This window comes from Frankliniella occidentalis, unplaced genomic scaffold (genome assembly GCF_000697945.3).
Source record: "Frankliniella occidentalis isolate FOCC.00 unplaced genomic scaffold, Focc_3.1 Scaffold57, whole genome shotgun sequence".
In the NCBI taxonomy this organism is placed as follows: Eukaryota; Metazoa; Arthropoda; class Insecta; order Thysanoptera; family Thripidae; genus Frankliniella; species Frankliniella occidentalis.
The window spans coordinates 421,200-431,428 of NW_026267187.1; the positions used below are offsets into that span (position 1 = coordinate 421,200).

Consider the following 10,229-nt stretch of genomic DNA (forward strand, 5'->3'; position numbering starts at 1 on the left):
CCAATAGGGTAACACTTTCAGCCCGAGTCGTTCGCCCTGGCCCCACCGTGCGCGCAGTGCAGCGCCTACAAGATGGTCTATCTGTTTGGCGCCAAGGTTGGGCCAAAACGAAAATCGCAATGCGATCCGGGTAAACGTTGTCGCACAGGGCCCGGACTTTGCACAAGGTCTTTTTTAGGTGAAAACTACCATTTAGGCTCCGTACCTCGAAAACTTTTTTGGGGTCGGATGGGCTAGTGGCGGGGCGGCGCAGAGTCTACTGCGCATGCGCAGTTCGCAGGTTGAGACGGATCCAGAAGCCGCTCGGCCGTTCCGTTTCCGCTGCTTGGGTTACCCGAAATACCCTATTGAGCAAGCGACCTGAAATTTTCAGGGTCGTTTTGTGTTATAAAAAGACAGATCGACTTCGAAGTTGAACATTCTAGCTCAAAAATTGGCTTTTAAAAAAATCAAAAAGTACAGGTCGCAAAATGTAGTTTTATCAAATATTCTTCCATGGGTTCCTAAGAGGTAAATCGTTAAAGTAGAGCTCTAAGGATGAAAATTTCGTCCGTTTGGCTCTATCTTGTACCGTTTAGGTGCTAGGGGGCATTTCTTGACGAAAATGAGGTGAAAATGATCAAATGGTCGATTAAATCGTTAAACTAGGGGGCATTTTGTGGCGAAAATGAGGTGAAAATGATCAAATGGTCGATTAAATCGTTAAAAAGACTTCATTTCGAAAAATTGTATGTACACTCCTATTACCCCGTCTCGGGTGTCAGCGCCGCAGGCCTAGCTATATGTGCGCCAGGCGCGTCGCAGCGTAACAGTGTTTCGTGAGATTTCGCGAAGCCTGTTACGCGAGACGTGGTCTGGCGTACATATAGCTAGTATTATGGTGCATGAGTCAAGCCTGCAGGTGACAAATACTGGATAGAGGTTAGATTGGATATAGTTAGTTGATTTAACTGCATAATGCATACAATGGGAAAACTGAATGAAAACAGTGGGAGAGGTGGGGCATTTTCGCCCATACACATTTACTGACAATCTATTTGCTTGTGTCTCTGATCCGTTCCGCCACCACCTGACACTTATTGAGAAAATTAATGGTGAACTAGTTAAAAGCAAGGATCGTAAGCGGTGGTGAGTGCATTCTTTAGGTTATATACTTTATTTTAGTGGACGCCTCTTCCAACCGTTAAGGTTATGAAATCTGATCATTTTGTTACCTCGGTCATATATGTGCGAGAGGTTTAAGGAAATGTCAGGGTCAAAAGTATTTCTTTTTGTAGTGACTGAAAAAGTGAATTTGAGAACTCGACCCGGTTGTTTTTAATAGCTACAACAGTTAGCTGCACCAAAATAATAATGGGACCACTTCTAATCATAGGAAATAAAAGTAAATTGCAATTGAATGTTGAGAGTGGGCTTCAGGGACAGCGTCAAGGGAACGTTACAGGACACATTTCATTCAGTTTCATAGCTCAGGATGAGTTAAAAGTGAAAAAATAGCACCACAAATTGCTGAACCGAGCCTAAAGTACAACTCTAATGGAAGTTTTGCACCGATTGATGCAGTAAGTAGCACCAAATACCCTCAGGACAGAGATGTGTATAGTTTTCTAACATGTACCCATATATTGTAAGTTAAATCTGCAGTCAGTATTACTTCGCATCTACGACATCTGCTACAGCATTCATTTGTCGAGGTCAAAAGTCATCACACTCCGACTTTTAATTACTGGGGACTGAGGACAAAAAATGACAACAGAACAACTAGAAACAAACTTTCAAACTGATAACATTACAAATGAAAAATACTGATTGGAATATGCGAATAACTTTACCATTTTGATTTTGAGTGTCATGTTTACTTTAGGTCATTTTTAAATATTCTGTGTCTTCGGGCGAACTTCACAAATTTACTACCGACTGTGCTGAACCTGTGTGAGTGCTGATCGGAAAGGAAGGGGAGCGGAGAATTGTCAGGGGTACAGGTAGGCCAACCCGCCAAACAGCGGTGAGGAGCCAGCGGCCCGCCCTCTCCCTGCGCTGTAGCACGCTGCACCCAACCCACCTCTTGTAGGCTGAGTGAGGACTTTCTCGGCTTGCAATGCCCGGTAATACCCTGTAATACCGTGTAATACCTGGTAATACTCTGTAATACCCGGTAATACCTTGTAACTAGCCATATGTACGCCAGACCACGTCTTGCGTAACAGGCTTCGCGATATCTCACGAAACACTGTTACGCTGCGACGCGCCTGGCGCACATATAGCTAGGCCTGCGGCGCTGACACCCGAGACGAGCAAATGGGAGGGTGTAGGCGAACAGGGCATTCCGGGCCCAAAATTTGACATACTCGAGCCATTTGTCGGGGTCTTATTACTCTAAAATTAGGGACATAAAACTTGTGCTGTTCGATATTAGTTTTCATTAAAAGTTCAAATTTTGACAGATTATGTAAAAATTTACGTTTTAGTGATACTAGATAATCTAGGGCCCCTTAAGCCCAAAAGAGGGTGTGGTTCGACCCTTAATGTGTGGTTTAAGTATCACTCCGTTTACAATTCTGTGACATGAAGCCTTTTTAACGATTTAATAGACCATTTTGTCTTTTTCACGTTGTTTTCGCCAAGAAATGACCCATAGCGCCACAACAGTACAAGATAGAGCAAAACGGACGAAATTTTCGCCCAACGGGTTTTACTTTTACGAGTTACCTCTAAGGAGCCCATATAAAAATATTTGAAAAAAATATATATATTTTGCAACCTTTGGCCTCTGATTTTTTAAAAAGTCATTTTTTGAGCTAGAATGCTCATCTTCGAACTCGATCTGTCTTTTTATGATACAAAACGACCCTGAAATTCCTCGATCGCTCTCTCAATTCGTTCTCCAGTTATCGTGCGGACAGACAGACAAACAAACAGGATGAAACTTTTCCGGTCAGTGGAGTTATGGGCTTCGCTAATCGCTCAGCCAACAAACTTTCACTGCTGTACAGAGAAGTTCGTGAAACTAAACTAATTGTCAGTAACGGACTGATAGTGTAATGGCCTGCAGTGGGCCTTACGCCCTTCGAGGAGGTTTTCACTCAGAATATACGTGTACTGAATAATCCGTATTACATGCAAAGTGTACAATTTTAAGGCCAATTTTCATACTTTTCGGTAGTACAAAATTATTCGTAATACCATGTAATACCCAGTTTGGGTGTACAGGTCATTACCGTCAAAGTGTCATATTCCGGACAAATTTGACCGTTTTTCCTCAACATTTCTAAAACCGGTAGGGGTATGACTAGCTATATGTACGCCAGACCATGTCTCGCGTAACAGGCTTCGCGATATCTCACGAAACACTGTTACGCTGTGACGCGCCTGGCGCACGTATAGCTAGGCCTGCGGCGCTGACACCCGAGACGGGGTAATAGGAGTGTATGTACAAGTTTTCGAAATGAAATCTTTTTACTGATTTAATCGACCATTTGATCATTTTCGGCTCATTTTTGTCAAGAAATACCCCCTAGCACCTAAACGGTACAAGATAGAGCCAAACGGACGGAATTTTTCCCCAAAGGCCTCTACTTTGACAAGTTACCCCCTAGGAACCCATTAAAAAAAATTGGATAAAAAAACATTTTGCGACCTGTAGTTTTTGATTTTTTAAAAAGCCAATTTTTGAGCTACAATGCTCATCTTCGAACTCGATCTGTCTTTTTATGGTACAAAACGACCCCTAAATTCTCAGATAGCTATCTCAATAAAGCATTCCGGCAAAGCTGAAATGCAGAAGAATGCAGGGAACAAGAAAACGGAAGTCCCATGTAAAAGCATGATGATCTCCGTTTTCTTCTTCCTCACATTCTCCTGCAGTTTTGCTTTACCGGAATGCTTTATTCCTTCTCGAGTTATCGTGCGGACAGACAGACATACAAACAGACAAACAGACAAACAGAATGAAACTTTTCGGGTCAGTGGAGTTATGGGCTTCGCTTATCGCTCAGCCAAAAAATTCCAGCGGATTCTAGAAACTATTCGCCAAGATACATATTTTCCATCTGGAGAGGAAATTTTCTTTGAGCCAGTTCACCTGCACAAGCCCCTGAAACCCCTTTAAACCCGAAGTCGGGGCAGTTCCGGACAGTCCCTAGTTATGCTATTAAATGGCTGTAGAACAGGTCGATATGCCAATACTGCACTGCAGGTGCGTGCCAGTACACACCAACTTAACCCATAACTGCGGAACCAGAGTGATATTGAAATTTTCGAGGCAAAATTTGGCCCATTTCAGAAGTCAGAAACTTTTGCAAAAGTCAGTGCTATTTTAGTAGAAGGACATTGGTTTCGCAAAATACGCCATAAGAATGTGTACAACAATCTTTACCTCACAGGACTTTGTCAAAATTGAAAATTTAGTGCATTTTTAACTAAGATTGGTAAGTGAGAGATCGAGTGAAATACCACACGAGGGGGTATTCACTTCCGTAATACCCTGTACACTCCACCTCGGTATTACTTGTAATGTAATACCGAAAAATAACAAAAATGCTATAAATTGCCAAATTTTGCGTGTAATACCGGCGTAATACCCGGTAATACCAGGTAATTCTGTGTAATACCGAGTACTCTGTACAAGTTTTGTGGTAGTGAATACCCCCTCGATACCACACAGTCAATATTACGCGCGAAAGTCCGCAGGATATAAAAAAATTTCGACTCCAGCGTCGTGACGTTAAAGCTGTATGAAGTGACCGTGGCTTAGCATTGGGTGCTATGCCGCACACGCATTGAAGTACCGCTTCACAGTGTATGTACTGGTCGGGTCCTATTATTCAAGTTGCACTTCCCTGGGCGGCTCTAAGATGTGAAACTGCTAATTATTTAAATCTCCAGAGCCTTTCGGAAAAGTATCTATCTAAATTATGAACCTACATTGTGTAATTTGCTGTAAAAATGCCTAAAAGCAGTGTCCGGATTCACCCTGTTGGTCCGGAATTAGACACTTTGACGGTACGCGAGGGAAACCTCCCCCCCTCAGCGCCCCACTTTCGCAATTACAGATTTTTCTAACTGTGGAGGCTTGCCGATGCGATGCGATCCCAACACAGTGGCCATACATAACACATCTCAGCCGGACTGGGTGGGGCTGCTCCGGCCCCCACCTCCGCTCAGCCGCGCGTGGTCCGGGGGCCCCGCCCGTGACCTTGCTCTTTCAGTGTCGACGGAGACCGGGACGCAAGCAGACGCACTTTGCCAGGCCGAGAGGAAGGTAGGTTTTCAACAGAGCAACGCGAGATCCGTTCGGGAACCGACACGTCACGAGCCAACCCGTGTAGATAAACGCACCCGGAGAAGATGGAAAGAAGTGACAAAGAGGAGCCACAAACACTAACACATTTGTCTTCATTAGGCGTCACGCTTCTGTAAATATTCACTGCAAACGCAACACTGTACTTAGTACACACAACAAAGAGAGTACCTGCCATAGTACACACAACGAAGGGTGCTCACTTTCAGCGACCGTTTCGAAAGTGCTTATCTCTGGCGACCGTCCGGAAAAACCGCTGTTCGGAAAACCGCTTAAATGACATTTTTACACATTTCGAGTTATCGGTATCATTAAAATCAGCGTTATGGAGAGAACATTTTGATACTTATATGCCGAAGTCTGTAAAAAAGGCATTGACGCGCTTTTCCAAACAGTCTGCCGAGTTGGGCGGTCTTCCAGACGGTCGCCAGAGGTAACCGGTTTTCTACACACTGTCAGTCCTGTACTGATTTATTTCTTAATATATGTACGTAGGGTTTTATGCAGCAGGAATTTCTGTCTAATTTGATGCTTACTGTGCATTTTTTTGTAAGTAACTCATTGATAACAGAAAAAAAATCTCTGTTGTTAAAAAACGAAATTTTTCGTTATAGTGCTAAATAATTTGTCGGTTGCCACTGGTAAAACAAATTTAAGGGGTGTTGATACTGAAGCAAAGTTAAGAAGGAAAATTTAGAGCGACTGAACCTATTTCGGATCAGATTTTTGTATTACCGCCATACCAAAGCACACACATTGCGTAGGAAGGCACCAAAAGGTTAGGTTCCTTTATAGACAGCAATGTTTTTGGCGTCCATATCTGCACTCGTTTTTGAGTTATGGCAGTTTGAGTATGGACGTGATATTGATCCGAAATAGGGAAATATGAACCTATTTCGGATCAGCTTTCGATCAAGATGGCGATTTTGCCATCTTGTAGCCTGACAGTAGTGCGCCCTAGAAGCAGTCAAGATTTTGGTCCCCAGTCCACGGGGTCTGTGACGTATTGCCTGAAACGAAATAGGCATGTGCGGATCAAATAAAACAAATAATTAAGAAACCAAGCGGCAACACACTCGGCAGTAGTTTTTTAAGAATAAGTGAAAAAGACGAGTACACGTCATATTCTTCACCAGCTGGAATGCCTATTGCGAGAGATCGAGATTATGTAGGGGTATTTATGAGTAAATCGACATAAAATGCAGTGAAACTGGCCAATATGGTCCTGGACTGCCTGGATGGCCAAATATGGATCCTAAAGCAACCCTTGAAATATACTGTGACAAAACAAAGTAATAGTGAGCACCAAAACAGTTTCGACCTTCATTAAATCGAAGCTGCCCGCAGAACTCGACTTAAGAAGTTGTCACTTTTGACCTCCACCCGCGTTTTAACCTGACATGATATTAGATCGAATCCACGTTTGAAACTTGTTCTCTGGGCCTTCAACTGAAGATTGACCTGGGTTGACCCGATATTATGCGTACATACCAAGTAATGTTGATTTCAGCAAACGACAACACTCTCCCTCTGTAGTGAAAGCAAAAATTGTTGTGATGCCATCCTGGAGACCTCACCGCACCGCCGCGAACACGTGGTGCGCTCGCGGATGCCCGGGGCGCCGCTGTCACACCCGCACGAGCTCAGCCGCGAACACGCGTCACACTCACAACTAAAAATATTACTACACTAGGACGAGGAGATGGGAGACTGCGCCCCATCCCCTAAACCACCCCCGGACCCGCCTTGTGACCCGGTGGCTGCCACCGTCACTCTGCCGTTAACCCCATCCTCAAACGACAACCCACACGACAGCTGAAAAGAAAGCACACGCTGTAAACATTGTGATCACTTCCTAACGTTCCACGCACGTGCGCGAAATGACTAAAATTCAACAGAAGCAAAACAGAAAACTCGAGGAATAGACCACTGGCATTTCTAGTTTCAAAAATTTAAATAACTCTACAGTAAAAGATTCTAATGTCCTACCGACTGCGCCATTTGTAGAGAAAGTAAAAATTGTTGTGATGTTGTTGGTACTCAAAATGTGGCCGGAATGACTTTTGTTTGATGTTACTTAAGAAAGGCGAGGCGGGAGCAAAAATGCCTCGCTGAATGAATAGTTTGCCTCACTTCTACTTTAGAACAATTTGACATCAGAATCGACTGCTGAAAACGGGCTTTCGTGCGTGAAATATCAGGATCAGACAAGGGGATAACAGTTTTAAAATACAAATATATTATTTAATAAAATACTTACATTACAGACAGCAGCAGCCACTCGAGTCCAGGCCAGGTCCTAGGGGTGTCTTGTTCGTGTACTAACTTCTTCTTGCTTGCTTATAACTTGACTCTACTAACCCAGGCCCAAATTTCCATGGCCGTCCCGTTGGGGTCCCATGGACACCATAGGCAAAGTCTCATGGGTATTGGAAGGTTATGGAAAATTTGTTTTACCCCATGTGAGCTGCAGCATTTCTCATGGTGAGTCCTCCCCGCACCTTGGTAAAACAGTGTTCTCATGGGGTAACTGGTCCCATGCTATCTTCCCATGGGACGTATCTTCTTTCTGTATCGACCTCAAATTTACAGTGTATCATCTACGATGAACTAATCCGTTTTAAATGTCTTCAGATAGCGACGAGTATCGGATTGCGAATACCTGAGCAAACGAACTAGCTACTAGCTCAGCTTTCACCAAAGGCAGCTAATTATTGGATCGCATAGTTACATTTTCGCATGCCTGAGGCTAATGTGATTACCGATCACGAAATGAATCAGCTAGTCCGTTAGCACTGACTGCAGACCCATTGTCTTTTGCGTGTTGGTGCTGGTCGTGCCTAGAGATGGGCGAACAGGCGAGTTCGGATTTGGACGAACTCGAACAAATTTGGTTTCAAAATCTTCGAACGAACACGAGCAACTATTTTCTTTCTGCGAACGAACCGAACTGAACAATGTAGTGTTCAAATTCGATCCAAACACGAAAAATTATTACCATTAAAAATTTAAAAAAATTGGCATCTGCGTTACAAAATCTTTTGGTTCTCAATAGTTCCATTAGCCTTTGATATTTTAGATAATTAATAAACTGCCATTGCCCCCGGAATAAAGCATTCGGGTAAAGCTGAAATGCAGAAAAATGCGGGGAAGAAGGAAACGGAAATCCCTCGGTAAATCCGTATGCTTTAGCACAGTGACTTCCGTTTTCTTGTTCTCTTCATTCTTGTCCATCTCAGCTTTACCGGAATGCTTTATTATACCCATTTGAGGTGAATTTCTGAAACATATTTTAATTCTGTTCCCCGACGAACTTCTGTTCCGTCAAGGAACGGTTTGTGAAAACAGACTATAAAATATTTCCATATCCCATCTGAACCGGCTGTCGTTGAACCTAATTCACATTTTACGCATAAATTGTCGTGTCGCCTATATTGCCTGATTTCAGGCGCGCAGGAGCAATTCGCCTACTAACCACGTACTCGTGTTTTCAATGTATTCCTTGTCGTAATTTCAGTGGCTTTAAGTACAGGACATGAAGTGGTTGTAGAGTGACGCATTTCAAACTAAAGAGTAGCGAAAAAGTTGTGCAAGACCTAAGTCTTGTGTTTCTCAAACATACAAAAAGTGCTGTTTTTTTACTGTTTTACTCGTTGTGTTACTCGTTGTTTTCTCGAGCTCAAAAAACTTGTAGTTTTAACTGTATAGAGTGCTGGCTAGCCCGGTGTGTATTTCTGTCTTTGTCTCACTCATTAGGGTGCCATACGGAGCGAGAGAGAAAGACATACAGGGGCCGTAAAGGGGCACTATGTTCTTTATGGCAGAAAGCAAAGACAAAGAGAGTGATTTTTTACTCGTTCTATACCATCCCACTTCACCTTCGTGGTGGTAGGAAGAACGAGTATTGTTCTCAGTGCGGTGTCACGCTTTTCCTGTTCCTGTTTTTATCTCAGAACACACAACACCTACAGACATGACAATAGTACCACTGTAGAGCGGGGACGCTGGTCTCAATTAAAGCAACGAACCTTTTTTCAGGTTTAATAGCATAATTTTGAGCACTCTTAACAAATTTAGCGTGTTTTCATTCTAAGTCCCAGACCAGAGCTTATTTGAGCATGTTGAAAAACGTAGTGCTAAGCAACGAAAATGTATCATGCATGCATCTTTGAACTTATGAGATGTTAATGAAACTGTTTTATTAATATGTTTTGAGTCGATACCGAAGCATTTTAACGAGTTTACTTAATAGATTGCTCCTAAAAAATTGCAAGTCCCGTGACGGTGGAGGAGTACGTGAGGTTATGGCGGTGCCATCCGTGCTGCCACCTGTGGACGGACATAGTAACTACTTCACAGTGAGCGCACTTCACCCTTATTACTCTGAGATAAAAGCACTAACTGACTTTGAAGAATTACCCTGGTTTGGTTAAAGAACGAGTTTCCTACTTAGCACAAAATTTATTTTGTGTTCATAGTTTCCCTTGTTTTATTAACACGTGGTTTTGTTAGAGTCAATGTTGGGCCGTCGAGCAAGACATCACACTCTTCAGTAAAATAACACATACGACTGCTCTTTGTTAAGTTCTCGTATGGTTGAAACATTTACCTGAAAAGTCATAAGAAGTTCATCGATTAAAACGGTCCAAGATAAAATTAAAATGTTGTTGTGACTATATGTATAATCTTACCTCAGCATCATTAAAATTCAAAAACTTTCCACTAATTTTAAAAGTGGCTGTATAATGCCCACCTGACTCCAAAGATTTGTAGTTCACTGACCCCAGTAGGGTATACGAATTGTTTTGCACTTTAATGTTCAGGGTTTGACGGACAATGTTTGTCAAAGTTTGGCCACTTTCTCCGAATCTATAATATGGAGTGTGTTCATTAGGCCAAGTAAGTAATACCCCCGATTATCACCCGAAAA

The 10,229-nt window shown here is 42.8% G+C and overlaps 1 protein-coding gene across 1 annotated transcript in view; it reads left to right on the forward strand.

The window, feature by feature from the left end:
- Positions 1–5,158: 5,158 nt before the first annotated feature.
- LOC113216926 (facilitated trehalose transporter Tret1-like) overlaps positions 5,159–10,229 on the forward strand; it is a 14,717-nt gene continuing 9,646 nt past the window's right edge. The window contains exon 1 of the mRNA XM_052267673.1: positions 5,159–5,260. The gene's annotated coding sequence lies outside the window, so the exon portion shown is untranslated. The remainder of the gene's footprint in view (positions 5,261–10,229) is intronic.